General features: G+C 45.0%; 1 protein-coding gene across 3 annotated transcripts in view; it reads right to left on the bottom strand.

Annotated features, from left to right (window-relative positions):
• The window catches only part of TMC7 (transmembrane channel like 7), a 149,289-nt gene that overhangs the window by 60,180 nt on the left and 69,473 nt on the right, over positions 1-19,636 (bottom strand). The window lies entirely within an intron of this gene.

Here is a 19,636-nt window from a genome sequence, read left to right on the forward strand (position 1 = left end):
ACACACAACACCCAAAAATTAATAGTACAATGTGCAATATCGCTGCAGCCTTCAATTCAATATACCCAAAATATACAACACAATATAACAATAGAAAAGGCACTGTGGACACAAAACGTGCGTTGTATAAAATAAATAAATACCACTGTGAAATTCCAAGTGACAAAGCGAATAACAAATAAAGATTAGCTGTCCTAAATAAACTCTTCTCAAAAAGTTAAATGTCTCCACCGAGAATAAAAAAGTGTTCCAGTGCTCATACATACACTTCACCAACAGACTACGACTCATCAGACAGCAATGATTTTTTTTACAGATTAGCATATCTTGCTTTCAGATGGCTTCCCATCTAACATAGCTCCAGCTTACCCTGTTTCCCTGAAAATAAGACCTAGCGTGATTGTCGGTGATGGCTGCAATATAAGCCCTACCCCCCAAATAAGCCCTACCCTGTTTCCCTGAAAATAAGCCCTACCCTGAAAATAAGACTTACAAGGACTTTAACTAGGGCTTATTTGGGGGGTAGGGCTTATATTGCGCCCATCACCAACAATCACGCTAGGTCTTATTTTCGGGGAAACAGGGTATGTCTCTACTCTCTTGTGGAACTCATCATATAATAAACAGGAAAAAAGGGGGGAGGGGCTCCAATAGTGTAAAACCGTTTTGCTAAAAAGTGCTTTATTTATATTAAAAACACACTCACAAGAAGCCAAAACAATCCAGCATTACCAAAATGAATCAGCTTTGCCATGAATGCAGCACCCCCATTGCCATCAGTGCAGCACCCGCCATTGCCAGGAATGCATCACCAGCATTACCAGGAATGCAGCACCCAGTATGGCCAAGAATGCAGCACCCCCATTTTCAAGAATGCAGCACCCAATATGGCTAAGAATGCAGCACCCAATATGGCTAAGAATGCAGCACCCAATATGGCTAAGAATGCAGCACCCAATATGGCTAAGAATGCAGCACCCAATATGGCTAAGAATGCAGCACCCAATATGGCTAAGAATGCAGCACCCAATATGGCTAAGAATGCAGCAACCGCCATGGCCAGGAATGCAGCCCCCACCATGGCCAGGAATGGAGCCCCCACCATGGCCAGGAATGGAGCACCCACCATGGCCAGGAATGGAGCACCCACCATGGCCAGGAATGGAGCACCCACCATGGCCAGGAATGGAGCACCCACCATGGCCAGGAATGGAGCACCCACCATGGCCAGGAATGGAGCACCCACCATGGCCAGGAATGGAGCACCCACCATGGCCAGGAATGGAGCACCCACCATGGCCAGGAATGGAGCACCCACCATGGCCAGGAATGGAGCACCCACCATGGCCAGGAATGGAGCACCCACCATGGCCAGGAATGCAGCACCCACCATGGCCAGGAATGCAGCACCCAGCATGGCCAAGAATGCAGCACCCAGCATGGCCAAGAATGCAGCACCCAGCATGGCCAAGAATGCAGCACCCAGCATGGCCAAGAATGCAGCACCCAGCATGGCCAAGAATGCAGCACCCAGCATGGCCAAGAATGCAGCACCCAGCATGGCCAAGAATGCAGCACCCAGCATGGCCAAGAATGCAGCACCCAGTATGGCCAAGAATGCAGCTCCCCCATTTCCAGGAACGCAGCCCCCACCATGGCCAGGAACGCAGCCCCCACCATGGCCAGGAACGCAGCCCCCACCATGGCCAGGAACGCAGCCCCCACCATGGCCAGGAACGCAGCACCCAGTATGACCAGGAACGCAGCACCCAGTATGACCAGGAACGCAGCACCCACTATGACCAGGAACGCAGCACCCAGTATGACCAGGAACGCAGCACCCAGTATGACCAGGAACGCAGCACCCAGTATGACCAGGAACGCAGCACCCAGTATGACCAGGAACGCAGCACCCAGTATGACCAGGAACGCAGCACCCAGTATGACCAGGAACGCAGCACCCAGTATGACCAGGAATGCAGCACCCACCATTGCTAGGAATCCAGCCCCCACCATTGCCAGGAATCCAGCCCCCACCATTGCCAGGAATCCAGCCCCCACCATTGCCAGGAATCCAGCCCCCACCATTGCCAGGAATCCAGCCCCCACCATTGCCAGGAATCCAGCCCCCACCATTGCCAGGAATCCAGCCCCCACCATTGCCAGGAATCCAGCCCCCACCATTGCCAGGAATCCAGCCCCCACCATTGCTGGATCACCATTGCCAGGAATCCAGTCCCCACCACTGCCAGGGATTCAGACTCACCATTGCAATCAGTGCAGCCTGACTGGTGCCCATCCATCTGCAGCCTTGGAGGGGGCAGGGAGGGGGCGGGATGAGCACAAAAAGATTAAATACAGGAAAAACTCCTGTTTTCTCGGCAGCCTCTTTAATAGAAAGTTCTGCCTCCTTTGATGGACAGTAAAGCCATCCAAGGGCAGCTCCGGAGACGGGACTTCCTATTACAGAGGCTTCCGTGTAAACCGGAAATACTACTGTGTGCACGGCACTCGTAGTACCTCCTCCCTGTCCCCTCCAAGGCAGCCAGATATATATTTTTTGTGGCCCCAGCGCTAGGAGATGGTTGGGGGCCACAAAAGATATACATGTCCAGATAAGCAGGCGGGCCATTTAAAACTGGAACGCGGGCCGGACTTTGGACATGCCTGGTCTATGTGGACAGCTTTACCCCAGATCCTTGCATATATGGATTATAAACTGAAGGACTTATGAATAAATGGGTGTGGAATGAATCATCTGAGTTTCCATTATTTCTTATGGGGAAATTTGATATAAGAGTGCCTTGGATTACAAGCATGTTTCCGGAAAGAATTATGCTCCCAGTCCAAGGTTTTACTGTATTCAAAATGCGATATTATAATCAATCAGTATCTCCATGGTGCAATATCTCAAAATTTTATATAAACCACCCAACTCAGTTATACAGACACACAACACCCAAAAATTAATAGTACAATATGCAATATCGCTGCAGCCTTCAATTCAATATACCGTATATACTCGAGTATAAGCCGAGACTTTTTTGAGGCTGAAAGTGCCCCCCTCGGCTTATACTCGAGTTGAGTCATCGCCGTCTGCCTGCCCGATCAGCGTGTCGAGCAGACAGACGGCGGCCATTCTACTATTCAAAAGCCGCGCCTCCCTGTCTGTGATAGGCGGAACACTCAATTTCCCAGCAGTCAGTGGTCCGCCTATCACGGACATCCGCTCATCCTCATACTACGGACGAGGATGAGAGGATGTCCGTGATAGGCGGAACACAGACTGCTGGGAAATTGAGTGTTCCGCCTATCACAGATGGAGGCGCGGCTTTTGAACAGTGGAATGGCCGCCGAGGCGCCGACGCCGTCTGTCAGACGAGAAGAGCGGCGATCCTGGCATGGCAGAAGCACGCAGGCTCGGGACGCAGGCTCGGGACGCAGGCTCGGGACACACAAGGCTGCACACACAGGGATGGACGGACACACAGGGATGGACGGACACACAGGGATGGACAGGCATGTCTCACCCTCGGCTTATACACGAGTCAATAAGTTTCCCAGTTTTTTTGTGGTAAATTGGGGGCCTCGGCTTATATTCGGGTCGGCCTATACTCGAGTATATACGGTACCCAAAATATACAACACAATATAACAATAGAAAAGGCACTGTGGACACAAAACGTGCGTTGTATAGAATAAATAAATACCACTGTGAAATTCCAAGTGACAAAGCGAATAACAAATAAAGATTAGCTGTCCTACAACTGTCCTAAATAAACTCTTCTCAAAAAGTTAAATGTCTCCACCGAGAATAAAAAAAGTGTTCCAGTGCTCATACATACACTTCACCAACAGACTACGACTCACCAGACATCAATGCTTTTTTTTTTTACAGATTAGCATATCTTGCTTTCAGATGGCTTCCCATCTAACATAGCTCCAGCTTATGTCTCTACTCTCTTGTGGAACTCATCATATAATGAACAGGAAAAAAAAAGGGGGGGGGGGGCTCCAATAGTGTAAAACTGTTTTGCTAAAAAGTGCTTTATTTATATTAAAAACACACTCACAAAAAGTCAAAACAATCCAGCATTACCAAAATGAATCAGCCTCTGTGTTGTATTGTGGCAATAAGCACATAAACTGTGGTCTCAGTTTCATCTGATACCTGCTGCACACTTCTGGTTCTATTGTTATATGGTATATAGCTCTCCAAATTATTAGAACTTTATTCTCATATTATTACACTCACATTTTATTATTAAAGGGAATCATATTCTCCAAACTTTATGTGATATTTTAATCAAAGGATATATCTATATCTCCATCCTGAAGGAGTCACATGACGAAGCACAGCAATCGGAAGTGACATCACATATGCACACCTGGAAGTGCTGGTTTTTCTGCAGTGTTTTCAAGGAGCATTGATTTTAACATTTTGTGGCTACAAGAAAAACAGAAATGGAAGGCGCGCACACCTGGTGCATTACTAGAGATACATTTAATAAGAAGAAATGTTTGTATAAAAGTGGGTACTCACAAAATGCAACAGACAAAAAGGCTATAAAACACAGTGTATGGACATACACAGAACACAGAGTACAGCTAACGTGTTTCGGGGGCGCACCCCCTTCCTCTGAGCTAGGCTTATGATTAAATTATCTCTAGTAATGCACTAGGTGCGTGCGCCTTCCATTTCTGTTTTTCTTGTAGTTCCTTTCGGATTACCCCATCTGAGGAAGGCAGCATCCACCTAGTTTTGGGATACCATATATACACCTTTCACACCACCATTTTATCTGACATCTGTTACTGCTCACCTTGGAAGACCTATTAAAAGTGATTGTGTTTAACCACTTCCCGACCAGCGCACGACGATGTACGTCGACAGAATGGCACGGGCAGGCATATTGGCGTACAGGTACGTCCAATATTCAATGCTGCCCTGCCATCGGGAGCGCGCCGCCGGTCGGGACCCCCGTGAGTCCGGTCGCGGGACCCGCGGACTCGATCGCCACGGGCATCCCCACGATCGTCTCACGGAGCGGCCGAATGGAGGAAATGCTGTGTAACAACATTTCTCCATTCTGCTTAGCAACTAGTGACGCTGATCTCTGCTCCATGTGATTGGAGCAGAGATCAGTGTTCACTAAATGAAAGCCCAACCCCCCCACAGTTAGTAACACACCCCTAGGAACACTTAACCCCTACACTGCCACCCACTGGTTAACCCTTTCACTGCCAATGTCATTTACACAGGAATCACTGCATTTATATAGCAGTGATTACTGTATAAATGACAATGGTCCCAAAAATGTGTCAAAAATGTCCGATGGCTCCCCCACAATGTCGCAGTCACAATAAAAAAAAAAATAAAAAATAAAAAAAAAAAAAATCGCTGATCGCTGCCATTACTAGTAAAAAAAAAAATAATAAAAATTATTAATAAAAATGCTATAAAACTATCCCTATTTTGTAAACGCTATAACTTTTGCGCAAACCAATCAATAATCGCTTATTGCGATTTTTTACCAAAAATATGTAGAAGAATACGTATCGGCCTAAACTGAGGGAAAAAAAAAGTTTTTTTTATATATTTTTGGGGGATATTTATTATAACAAAAAGTAAAAAATAATGCGTTTTTTTCAAAATTGTCGCTCTCTTTTTGTTTATAGCACAAAAAATAAAAACCGCAGGGGTGATCAAATACCACCAAAAGAAAGCTTGTCAATTTTGTTTGGGAGCCACGTCGCACGACCGCGCAATTGTCAGTTAAAGCGACGCAGTGCCGAATCGCAAAAAGTGGTCTGGTCTTTGACCAGCAAAATGGTCCGGTCTGCAAGTGGTTAACATTTTGTGACTTTTATGCAATAAAGCACTTTGTTGTTTTTTTTTTTTTAATAGATATAAGCACTTTGGTTTTAATGGTAGTAATGTATGGGAGCAATTTCTATAATTAATTTGAGCATAGCTGGGTCCTGTCCAGTTCCCATCTTGAGCAGCGGATAACTGAGAGGATATGTTTTTTTTTATATGCTGGGATCTTGTCCTGACCTAGGTTCCTGTTCTGAGCCAAGTCCCTGTCCTTAACAGAGAAGAACTGAGGGGACACTGGAGCGTATATGTGACCCTTTGAGAAAAGGGGTCAACTCCTTTTGGTAAGCCTCTCTTTTGTCCACTTTATGTGTTTATTTGGAGGGGACGGTGCTTTTTTACAAATACAGTCGCAATCTCTTGAGTCAATAAAGCTAAGTGGGTCATCTACATCTGGTGAGCCGCAGCAATATCATAAGATCTTAGTTTTATACACAGCATGCCCAATTATTGGGCGAGTATTTTGACCAAATCATAATTTTTTTTGCATATTGTCCAATTCCAAGCTGTATAAACTCAAATGTCTATTGGATCTAGTCATAATCAGGTGATGTGAATTTGAGTAATGAGGGAAGTTGTGGCCTAAGGAGATCAACATCCTATATCAAGGTGTGCATAATTATTAAGCAGCTTCTTTTCCTCAGGCAAAATAGGCCAAACAAGAGATTTAATAGAGACTCGGAAAAGTCAGAAATTGTAAAAAGTATTTCAGAGGGATGCAGCACTCACGCAAGATATTCAGGCGTGATCACAGAACCATCAAATGTTTTGTTGCAAATAGTCAAAAGGGTTGCAAGAAATGTGTTGAGAAAAAATAAAAAATGCACATTAACTGCCAAAGATTTGAGAAGAATCAAGTGTGAATCTACCAGGAACCCATTAACCTGTCATATTCCGGAACTGCAACCTCCCGGAGACATGGCCAAGGTAAGAATAATGAAATGGCCCCCTTCCTCACCTGACCTAAACCCAAGTGAGAGCTTGTGGGCCCTTCTTAACAACGGGAGATTTACAGTGTAGGAAAACAGTACACCAATCCGAACAGTGTCTGGAAGGCTGTCGTTGCTGCTGCACAAAAAAAGTTGGGCAACAGATCAAGAAACTGACACTCCATGAATGGAAGGCTTAGGACGGTTATTGAAAAGAAGGGTGGCTAAATTGGTCACTTTTTTAAATGGTCAGAAATGTTTATTTGTAAATTTTGAGTGCTTAATTAGGCCCTTTTCACACATATGGACAGTTCGTCTGTTTTTCATCCATCCGTTGACGGATGAATAAAACGGCCATCAATGCATTCCTATGGAAAAACTGATGTAAATTGATGACCATCCATTTACATCAGTTTTCATCCGCTTCTGTGAACATCCTTTTTTTGAACAGATGAAAGCCCTATTTTTCACGTGTTAAAAAAAAACAAAGGAAGAACAGATGCAAATGGACGAGGGGCCCATTGTTGCATCCGTTTTTGCATTGGCTGTTAGGAGCCAAAGTCCTAATAATCATTCACTTATCTCTGCTGTCAGCAGGGATTCCCTCTGGCATCAGAAAGTATAAAAAATAAAAGTCGGGATCAGTGGGTGGGGGGGGGGGGGGTGCTTTGTGGCAGAGAAAGGCAGGGGAGAAGAAAAGCAGTATACACAGCGAGGGGGCAGTTTGTACCGACAGGCTCCCTCACTTGCCAACACTGTCATTGTCGGCTCTTTTTTCCTATACTTTATAACGCCGAGTTATATCGTCATTTGTCATTCAGGCCTGCCACTAAACTAAACAAAACAGGAAGGGGTCACCCGGTGAAATTTTGCATTTTATAAACCGTTGTGCTAATATCATGTGACATAAAAAATGGAACTACCCCAAATTTATTCTCTAGGCGGTGAAAATATATACCGTATATACTCGAGTATAGGCCGACCCGAATATAAGCCGAGGTCCCCAATTTACCCCCAAAAAACTGGAAAAAATGATTGACTCGTGTATAAGCCGAGGGTGAGACATGCCTGTCCATCCCTGTGTGTCGTCCATCCCTGTGTGTGTCCATGCATCCGTGTGTGTGTGTGTCCATGCATCCGTGTGTGTGTGTGTGTGTGTGTCCATGCATCCGTGTGTGTGTGTGTGTGTGTCCATGCATCCGTGTGTGTGTGTGTCCATCCATCCCTGTGTGTGTGCATGCATCCGTGTGTGTGTGTGTGTGTCCATGCATCCGTGTGTGTCCATCCATCCCTGTGTGTGCATGCATCCGTGTGTGTGTGTGTGTGTGTGTGTGTGTGTGTGTGTGTGTGTGTGTGTGTGTGTCCGTGCAGCCTACCTGTGTCCAGCCTGCCTGTGTCCGTCCAGCCTGTGTCCGTCCAGCCTGTGTCCGTCCAGCCTGTGTCCGTCCAGCCTGTGTCCGTCCAGCCTGTGTCCGTCCCGGCCTGCGTCCGTCCCGGCCTGCGTCCCGTCCCGGCCTGCGTCCCGTCCCGGCCTGCGTCCCGTCCCGGCCTGCGTCCCGGCCCGGCCTGCGTCCCGGCCCGGCCTGCGTCCCGGCCCGTCCCGCAGCTCTTCGTCGGTGGCCATTCTAGGATTCAAAAGCCGCGCCTCCGTCGGTGATAGGCGGAACACTCAATTTCCCACTGACTGCTGGGAAATTGAGTGTTCCGCCTATCGGATGTCCGTGATAGGCGGAACACTCAATTTCCCAGCAGTCAGTGGTCCGCCTATCATGGACGTCCGCTCATCCTCATACTACGGACGAGGATGAGAGGACGTCCGTGATAGGCGGAACACAGACTGCTGGGAAATTCAGTGTTCCGCCTATCACAGGCGAAGGCGGAGATGGAGGCGCGGCCTTTGAATCCTAGAATGGCCGCTGTCTGTCTGCTCGACACGCTGATCGGGCAGACAGACAGCGATGACTCGAGTATAAGCCGAGGGGGGCACTTTCAGCCTCAAAAAAGAGGCTGAAAATCTCGGCTTATACTCGAGTATATACGGTAATGGTTGGATGGTAAAGGGGTTGTATCCTATGCATTACGGTGACAAACCCCCCCAGCCCCTCCATTTTACTTACTTAAGCCCCGTATTTCCCTCGGCGGAGACACGCTGTCCCTCTCTGCATGGGGCCCCACTCTTGATTGGATAGATTGATAGCAGCACAGCCATTGGCTCCCGCTGCTATCAATCAAATTAAATGATGCAGGCGCCAGGGCCGAATCCGGCATTCGTGTCTCTGGACGCTGAATGTTGGACTCGGGAGCACACCTGCAAGGTAACCCTTCGGGAGAGCTCTTCTCCTAGGGGGGTTATCTGATGCGGGGAGGAGCTACCAGTGCCGCCAGGTGACCCCAGAAGAAGATGATCGGGGCCACTCTGAAAAACAAGCTGCACAGTGGAGGGAAGTATGACATGTTTGTTATTTTAAATAAAAAAACAAAACAAAGGGTTTACAATCACAATCAAGTAATCTTCAGGACTAAAATTATTTTTTATTCATGCAAACCAAAAATTTGAAATGGGAAAAAATGGTTGTGGGGCTCAGGTGGTTAAGTGGATGTAAAGAACTGATGTAAAAACTGATCCGGTTTTTTCTTTGAAAAAACGTGACAAAACTGATGAAATAAACGCAACGCCTGTGTGAAAGGGGCCTTATTCTCACTTTAACAGATAAGAACAAGTGAGATGGGATTGATTGGTTCCTTTGCCAACTGTCTGGTTATTCATTTCTGCAAACTATAGGATGTTGACTTTTTGATGGGGAGCTTGGCTTTCCAATTTGACCAAGTTCCCTGGGTTATGAAAGATTGGTACAACCCCTGCCCCCCCTCAGGCATGAGGACTGGCATCTGTTTTTAATCACCTTCCATTGGCATGGTAGAAACAACTTCCCCATTGCTAAGGCTGGAGATCCACCAAATCAGGCAGCTATTTGCTTTGCTGGATAGGAACACAGGCAGGTCAAGAGGACGCGTGCCTTTGATGGAATTGGGTGAAAGGAACCACCATATGCACCTGAACTCTCATGGAGAAACTCACAAAAGGGACATGGTTTTGGTCATATGGCCCAGTCTAATAGGGACCAGTTTGGGTTGTGTCAAGAATGGCACTCAATAACGCTAGGCAAAGGCATTCTGAAAAGCAGATTTTTGGAAGCCGAATAACCATCTGAAAGCCTGAATTATCTGAATAGTCCTGTGGACATTTGCAGAGAGCTGAAAGGGAGAGGAGTCCTTCAAAAGGTCATCTACATATCATGTGACCTTAATGCCCTGTGTTCTTAGAAAAGCAAGAATGGGTGTAAGAACCTTTGTGAATTTTCTGTGAGCAGAGGATAGGACAAGTGCACCAAGCTGAGAATGTTTGTCTCCTACTGTGACTTGCAAATTTGAGTAAAATCTCTTGAACCTGTTCTGTGGTGGTTCTGGTACAACTCCCTATGACAGGGGGTGGTTCAGGGCCTTATGCAAATCTAGTTGTCACTGACAGTTTTGGTTGATTTGAAAGAACAAAGTAATGAAGTAGTAGAGTTTTGAACTCTTGAGCCCTTTGAAACCACAGATTGAACCCAAAGAGATGCAAACTGCAACAGATATCTCTCCACTCTTAGAAGTGAAGGCACCCCTTTATTGTGAAGATGGCTTTGGAGAAAGCTTGGTAGCCTGTGTGAGCCAAGCCTTGTGCTGAAAGAAAGGGACCGATTTAGGTTTTCAAGTTGAAGCCTGGGTAGAGAATAGAGGTGCTCTGCATTTAGAGGATCTAGGAGCTCCTGTGGAGGGAGGTTGTGTCACCTTCTTCTGAGGAAGCAAAACTTTCTCACCTATGACCTGTTGAATTGGCCAAGTGCCCTACCAAACAGACATTTTTCTTTTTTGAAAGGGTATATGCGAGTCATATTTTACAAGCGGCTTCTTCTGCAATAAAGATTAGAGCTATTCTGGATATCTCTCTAATGATGTGCCCCAGGGCACCTACACTGAAGGCAGTCGTTGTAATTGTTCTGGAATCGCACAATCCTGAAAAACAGGGTTAAGTCATGCATTGTCCTATTCCAATTAGCTGCAGTTTGAAACTCGGAAATAACAGGAAAAGCTAGTTAAATGACTGGACTTGGCAGGTTGAAAGAAAGAACTTCAGTAGGTAGTGAGTTGTTTGTTTAGGACAGAGACAGCAGGGTCTACCATAAGAATAGCCATTTTTACAAACTATTTTTCCTTGGGGTAGGAGTTTAGCAAAGACTTTCAGAAGTGACCCAATTGTCAGACCACGCACGTTATCTGTTAGCGAACAGGGAATGTTTTGGAAGTTTGCATAGGTCTCTGTGACCGAGGGGGCATACAAGATGGAGGAAAGTCAGCACTGTGACAAGCCTTTTGCAGACAGAGGCAATAAACTTTTCAACATTAGCAAACATATTGCATGAAGCTCCCTCTTCAATATAGTCACATATAGGTTGATTTACTAAAGGCAAATAGACTGTGCACTTTGCAAAATACGTTGCTCCAGAGCTTAGTAAAACGAGGAAAGTCTGCACTTTGCAAAGAATACCCGATCACATGCAAGAAAAAAAAAACCTGAATTTTTGCTTGCACATGATTGGATGATGGAAGTCAGCAGAGCTTCTGCTCATTTACTAAGCTCTAGAGTAGAGGTCGACCAATATTTGCAGTTTTTTAATTAATCAGCATTGGCCGATTGTGCTGATAAAAAGGCCGATTTAGAACTACAGCGCGACTTGCAAATTACTTCTGTAATAGAAGTCAGTGCAAGTTGCCTGGGTCTTCATAGAAGCAACTTTCCTCCTCTCTGGGCAGTCTGCCAAGAAAAGAGTAAAGAGATACAATGTTTACACTTGAATGAATGAACTCAACTCAGTGTGTAGAGTTCTCAGTTTAACCACTTAACCGCCCATTGCCGATTAACGGCTTCAGGGCGGTTGTTTAACTCTGAGAGGCCGTTAATTAACGGCCTCCCAGAATTCTGCTCTCCCGTGCCCCCTGGGGCGCGCACACGAGATCACCTGTGACCGCCGGGTCCAGTGGACCCGGCGCATCACGGATCACGGTAAACGCCCGCTCGTCGTGGCCGTTTACCACGTGATCACTCCGTCAAATGACGGAGTGATCACTTGTAAACAAACCGGCGTCATGTTATGACGCCGGTTCCTCCCTCCCCCTCTCTGTACCGATCGGTACAGTGGAGGGGAAGAGATCGGTGTCAGCAGCGATGTGGGCTGCATCTGCAGTGCCCACATCGCTGCTCACCGAATTTAACCCCCCAATACTCTGCAATACCCTGCCATTACTCTGCAGTACCCTGCCATTACTCTGCAGTACCCTGCCATTACTCTGCAATACCCCCCAATACCCCGCCAATACCCCGCCATAAATTGCCATACCCAGCCATACTTGGTGATACCCTGCAATACCCAGCCATAGACTTCTACCAACTCGCCAGTACGATCAAAGCCAGAATCTTTTTTTTTTTAATTTCAGGCTTCCCAGCCTAGAGGTGAGATGTGGGGTCATATTGACCCCCAGATTTCACTGTAAAGGAGGACCTGTCACCCCATATTCCTATTACAAGGGATGTTTACATTCCTTATAATAGGAATAAAAGTGATCAAAAATTTATTTTTGGGGAAAAAAAATGTCAAACTAAAATAAATAAAGTAAAATGAACAATAAAAAACAAAAAATTTCAAGTGCCCCTGTCCCCATGTGCTCGCATGCAGAAGCGAACGCATACGTAAGCCCCGCCCACATATGAAAACTGTGTTCAAACCACACATGTGAGGTATCGCCGCGAACGTTAGAGCGAGAGCAATAATTCTAGCCCTAGACCTCCTCTGCAACTCAAAACATGTAACCAGTAAAAAAAATTTAAAGTGGCGCCTATGGGGATTTTTTAAGTAGCGACGTTTGGCGCCATTCCACGGGCATGTGCAATTTTGAAGAGTGACATGTTCGATATCTATTTACTCAGCATAACTTCATCTTTCACTTTATGCAAAAATTGGGCTAACTTTACTGTTTTTTTTTTGTTTTTTTTAAGCACAAAACTGTTTTTTCCCCAAAAAAAACGTGTTAGAAAAATTGCTGCGCAAATACCGTGTGAGATAAAGATTTGCAACGACCACCATTGTATTCTCCAGGGTCTTTGCTAAAAAAAATATATATATATATATATAATGTTTTGGGGTTCTCTGTAATTTTCTAGCAAATAAATGATGATTTTTACATGTAGGAGAGAAATGTCAGAATTGTCCTGGGTGCTCCAGAACGCCTGATGGCGCTCCCTGCATGTTGGACCTCTGTATGTGGCCACACTGTGTAAAAGTCTCACACATGTGGTATCGCCGTACTCGGGAGTAATAGCAGAATGTGTTTTGGGGTGTAATTTGTGGTATGCATATGCTGTGTGTGAGAAATAACCTGATAATATGACAATTTTGTGGAAAAAAAAAAAAAGTTGAATTGTGAAGAATTGTGGGAAAAAATGACAACTTCAAAAAACTCATCATGCCTCTTACTAAATACATTGGAATGTCGTCTTTCCAAAAAGGGGTCATTTGGGGGGTATTTGTACATTTCTGGCATGTTAGGGTCTCAAGAATTGAAATAGGCCGTCAGTCCTTCAGGTGTGATCAATTTTCAGATATTGGCACCATAGCTTGTGGACTCTAACTTTCACAAAGACCAAATAATATCCACCAATTTGTACTTATTTTTACCAAAGATATGTAGTAGTATAAATTTTGGCCAAAATTTATGAAGAAAAAATTACTAATCTGCTAAATTTTATAACAGAAACGAAGAAAAATTCATTTTTTCGCCGAATTTTCGGTCTTTTTTCTTTTATAGCACAAAAAATAAAAAACTGAGAGGTGATTAAATACCACCAAAAGAAAGCTCTATTTGTGTGAAAAAAGGACAAAAATTTCATATAGGTCCAGTGTTGCATGACTGAGTAATTGTCATTCAAAATTTGAGAGCACCAAAAGCTGAAAATTGGTCTGGTTATTAAGGGTGTTTAAGTGCCCAGTGGTCAAGTGGTTAACCATTTAAAGACAATCTTTTCTGACACTTGTTGCTTACAAGTAAAAATTCTGTATTTTCTGCCAGAAAATCACTTAGACCCCCCAAAAATTATATATATTTATTAGCAGAGATCCTAGGGAATAAAATAGCGGTTGTTGCAATATTTTATGTCACACGGCATTTGCGCAGAGGTCTTTCAAATGCAATTTTTTGTGGAAAAAAAATACACTAATGGATTTAAAAAAAAAAAAATAAATAGATATATAAAACAGTAAAGTTAGCCCATTTTTTTTCATCCAAAAGTTTTGACTACCTGTTTTTATGTAATATATAGTTTTTTTTTGTTTTTTTATCTAAATCATACATACAAGTAAACTGATTGGAGGTTTGTTTTGTTTAATAAATGTTTAAATGTAAGAAATTTTCTGTATCACTTATGAAGGCTGCTTTCACACTGGAGCGTGCAGGCGTTGATGGTAAAATGCTGCTAGTTTTAGCGGCACGTTACCATCATTTTAGCGGTGCTATTCGGCTGCTAGTGGGGCGCATATAACCCAGCTAGCGGCAGAGGAAGAGGTTAAATGCGCCCGTGAAGCACCGCTGCCAAATCGCATTGCATGCTTTTTCGGCAGTGGTGCCCATTCATATCAATGGGCAGGAGTGGTGGAGGAGCGGTATACACCACTCCAAACGTGCTGCTTGCAGGACTTCTTTTTAACATCCTGCCAGCGCATCGCCTCAGTGTGAAAGCACTCTGTCTTTCACACAGACTGCAGGGGAGCCATTTTGCAGGCACTTTACAGGTGCTATTTTTAGCCCAAAAGCACCTGAAAAAACGCCCCAGTGGGAAAGGTGTCTGTTAGATTTTATGAGATGATCGGGGATAAAAAATAAAAAAAAAAGGAAAATAAAAAAAATAAAAAATAAAATCGGCCTAACATATCGGCCCAAAAAAAAAAAAAATAGGCATCATATATCGGCCATCGGCCGCCATGATTTCTAAATATCGGCATCGGCCAGAGAAAAACCCATATCGGTCGACCTCTACTCTAGAGCAACTGCACTTTGCAAAGTGCACAGATCTTTTGCCTGTAGTAAATCAACCACAATGTGTGGGAGAGAAATCTTCTGCAGCTTCCTCCAACACTGCCACAACATCCTCTTCATTACTCTGACTGACTCGGTGTCCTCTAGGACTGGCATATCTGGGTCCAAATCCAGTTGAGAAACAGACAGGGCATTTCTGAGTGCTAGACAAAAGACGACTGAATTAAAGCTGTAAGGCCAGCCATAGACTGAATCCCAGCCGGTTCAGCAGGAACCCTGTCAGCGCGGTCTGTGTGGATGTCTATGGCCTGCCCAAGTTTAAGAATTGTGACATTTCTGATTTTGTCAAGTAGGCCACTTGTTGCATGCCTGAAATACAGCCAACATTGAATGCGGAGACTGATGTTCAAACTCCAGGGCAAGGGATGCACCACCAGCAGTGTTTTTCAACTCCAGTTCTCAAGGCGCCCCAACAGGTCATGTTTTCAGACTTTCCATTATTTTGCACAGGTGATTTGATCAGTTTCACTGCCTAAGGGTCCTTTCACACTGACGTCCCGTTCAGGCCCGCCTGTCAGTTTTTCAGGCGGACCTGAACGGGTGCTCCATAGAGCTCTATGGAGCTTCGGATGTCAGCGGTGACATGTCCGCTGACATCCGACCCGCTCCGATCCGAAAAAGTGTAACGGAGGAAAAAGCTATTTTTCCATCCGTCTGTGGATCGGATCGGATGACGACGGGCACTGCGGTCCGTCGTCATCCGATCTCCCATAGGGGAGAGCGGCGCTGTGACAGGTCCGTCCCTGCGCAGTGTGCAGAGACGGAGCTGTCACCTCCCTGCTCAGCGGGGATCGGCGGAGTGATCCCCGCTGAGCAAACGGATATCCACGGGGCGGATCAGAACTGATCCGCCCCGTGTGAAAGGACCCTTAGTAATTACCACATCAGTTTCATCTGAGGGAAATCCTGAAAACATGACCTGTTGGGGCGCCTTGAGGACTGGAGTTGAGAAACACTGCTCTAAAGTTTAGCATTTTGCAGGCCATCGGCAGAATGAGTCTTAGCCTGTCATTTAGAAATAGCTTTCTTTTATCTGGTTTCTACATCACTACAAGCGAGGATTTTCCCCTGTGGGGTATTCACTGAGTAGAGTGTGGAGATAGGGCAAGCGTGTATGGAAAGAGAACATGTGCCTTGACACAAGTGTACAGCTTCCTACAACTAATACATATAATGAAGGGGCAGAAGGAAGTGCCTGAATACCATATAAGGACTCCAGGTGGAAGTGGTGTTAAAGCGTGCGACCAGTGGTGGGGTAACAGAGCTGAGACTGAGCTCTAAGTGGTTGAATTTTAGTGCCAAATTTAAAAAGTTTGTACTTTGTAGTGAATACAGTCAAAACATTGCTCCATTTGCAATTTTCTTATTCTAAAAGCATTTGTTAACCCCCCAAAAAAAAGAATGGATCCTGCTCCTTTAAAGCATGTTATACAGCACAGTGCTTGTGCCGTGTCATTTGGCCCCCTGTATCATCTGAAATACCTCTCTGATTCTGTCTGGTTCTACCCTCCCCTCTGTACACTGACCACAATATATTAGGGCTGCTGAGCCTGACACTGTGGTCAGCGTACGTGCCTCCATCATCCGCAGCTCTCTCCTGTCTCCCTCTGTCCTCCTCCTCCCTGTCTGTCATCTCTCAGTAGCGTTGCTCTGCTCCTCTACCTGCTGCATCAAAACAATCTCATCTTTATATCATCCTTTCTGTCAAATAAAAAGCTGTAACCTAATGCCTGTGCTGGATACATTTTTTTTCTTCTTAAAAAGCAGTTTTAACAGCATCTCCCAGCGATCCCATGACTCCAGGCTCTCTCCTCCTCGGCTGACGTCAGCAGGGAGAGATGCTGTGAAAACAGGTAAAAAAAAAAAAAACAAAAAAAAAAAAAAAAAATCGGCTTTTTTTTTTTTATAAAGCACAGGCACTAGGATACAGCTTTTTATCTGACAGAGGGGATGATAGAAAGATGAGACAGTGGCTTAACAACCACGTTAATGTAATTTTTAACTTTGGACATGAGCCACATAGGTTTTACTTTTAGCCATTTAAATTTGTTGCCCATGTGAATATATTTCGAAGTGTGTACGTATACAGTCAATTTGAAACAAACATTCTCATTTCTGTCATGCCCTAAAGCACAGAGGCTTTGGATTTGGAGTATACTGTTTAATACATATGGTTCTCAAATTGAATCTGCATAAGGATACAGTTGAGGCCTTGTTGACTAAACAAAATAAAGCTATGCATTGCAAACCAGTGAAATTATTTCAATGCACCAATCCATTGTTCACTCCTGGAAATCCCCTTCATTGAATTTTCAGGTTAAAACCCGTCGGAATGATACTATGATTAATGAAAAATTTACAGATATCTCGAAGGATAAAACACAATTTCTTTTTCAAAATGTGGACCCCAAGGATCAACCTGATCAGACTGTTGAAGCTTTGATTTCTGAGTTTCTAAATAGGAATATGGGTTCTGTGGTCCCAGGGATGGAGGACTCCCTCTCCCTCCCTTTCTTTTGTGCAGTGTTCACTACCCACTCTTTTCCCCCCTTTCTCCTTTTCCTTAATCGTAAGGTTTGGTGCCTACATTAGAGGCCTTTTATTTTTCCTCTACCATAAAAAGTCAGTAAATGTGACATACCCTTACATGGACGTTATGCCTGCGGCGAATCTGCTTTAGTCTCCTCCTTTATAGATTATTGTACTGATAAAATACTTTCCTGTTGACCAGCAATATCTTGACTTCTAATGAGGCTGTTTGATTCAGATTCATTCATGTAGACCTTCCAGCCTTACTATTCAAGCCATTGGCTCTTCAACCTACACCTATTGAGATATGGCTCTTTCAGCTATGGAATATCTTGTAAACATAATCTATACACATGATAGTTTACACTTTCTATCTTTAATTGTATATTTTGGTAAAAAAAAAATGTAGTACATTTTTGATCTTTGAAGACAATATTCCCTCCCAGTTGGAGAGCAGCCCTTGGAAACTTTGATCTAATGTTATAAATTGAGCATGTAAAATTTTTTTTTATGGCTGTGAACATTCTACCAAACATTAGAACTAGAGCTGCCACGAAGCGTCGACGTAATCGACTACGTCGACTAAGTAAATAAGTCGACGTGCGTTCTGGGCGTCGATGAGTCACAGTGGTGGCAGTGCTTAGTATCTAGCGCTGCCCTCCGTGCCGCCGTCCCCCTCTCTTCTCCCCCGCCGTCCCCCTCTCTTCTCCCCCTCCTTGCCGCCGTCCCTAGGGGTGCAACGGATCGTCACCGATCCGTGATCCGAGCGCACATGCCGTGATCCGCGGAGCGCTCCGCGGTCTCGGCCTTAGGTGTCTTTCTACACCGAGGCGTTTACAATGTGATCGCTCCGACAGAGCGATCACTTGTAAACAAACCGGCATCATGACATGACGCCGGTTTCTCTCTCCCCTCTCTGTACTGATCTATGCAGTGGAGGGTAGAGGTCGGATGGAAGCAGCCATCCCTCCATACCCAGCCAATATTCTGCCAGCTCGATACTCTGTCAGCCTCTGCAATGCAATATTCTGCGCTGCAATGCAATACTCTGCTGCAAAACAATACAATACTGTGCCCGCCAATACAGTACAATACAATACTGTGCCCGCCAATACAGTACAATACAATACTCTGCCCGCCAATACAGTACAATACAATACTGTGCCCGCCAATACAGTACAATACAATACTCTGCCTGCCAATACAGTACAATACAATACTCTGCCCGCCAATACAGTACAATACTCTGCCCGCCAATACAGTACAATACAATACTCTGCCCGCCAATACAGTACAATACAATACTCTGCCCGCCAATACAGTACAATACTCTGCCCGCCAATACAGTACAATACTCTGCCCGCCAATACTCTGCCCACCAATACAGTACAATACTCTGCCCACCAATACAGTACAATACTCTGCCCACCCATATTCTGCCCGCCAATACAGTACAATACTCTGCCCGCCAATACAATACAATACTCTGCCCGCCAATACAATACAATACTCTGCCCGCCAATACAATACAATACTCTGCCCGCCAATACAATACAATACTCTGCCCGCCAATACTCTGCCCGCCAATACTCTGCCCGCCAATACTCTGCCCGCCAATACTCTGCCCGCCAATACTCTGCCCGCCAATACTCTGCCCGCCAATACTCTGCCCGCCAATACTCTGCCCGCCAATACTCTGCCCGCCAATACTCTGCCCGCCAATACTCTGCCCGCCAATACTCTGCCAGCCAATACTCTGCCCGCCAATACTCTGCCCGCCAATACTCTGCCCGCCAATACTCTGCCAGCCAATACTCTGCCAGCCAATGCAATACCTCTGCCCGCCAATACAATACTCTGCAATGCAATACTCTCAAGGTTATCCAAAGGATTAATTAGCTAATCAAAAAAAAAAACCACTAGATTCATTAAAAAATAAAAAAAATAATCGGATAGTCGTTGACTAATCGAAAAAATAATCGATAGCTTAGTCGACAGACAAATTAATCGTTAGTTGCAGCTCTAATGAGAACAGTCATTTTATTACCTCCAGTGCTCCCAATAGTGAAATCAGACATGGCAGTTAGAACATACAGATACAGCAGGATTACAG

The sequence above is a fragment of the Lithobates pipiens genome, unplaced genomic scaffold (assembly GCF_037356315.1).
Source record: "Lithobates pipiens isolate NorthernLeopardFrog02 unplaced genomic scaffold, aLitPip1_a1.2 Scaffold_22, whole genome shotgun sequence".
Lineage (NCBI taxonomy): Eukaryota > Metazoa > Chordata > Amphibia > Anura > Ranidae > Lithobates > Lithobates pipiens.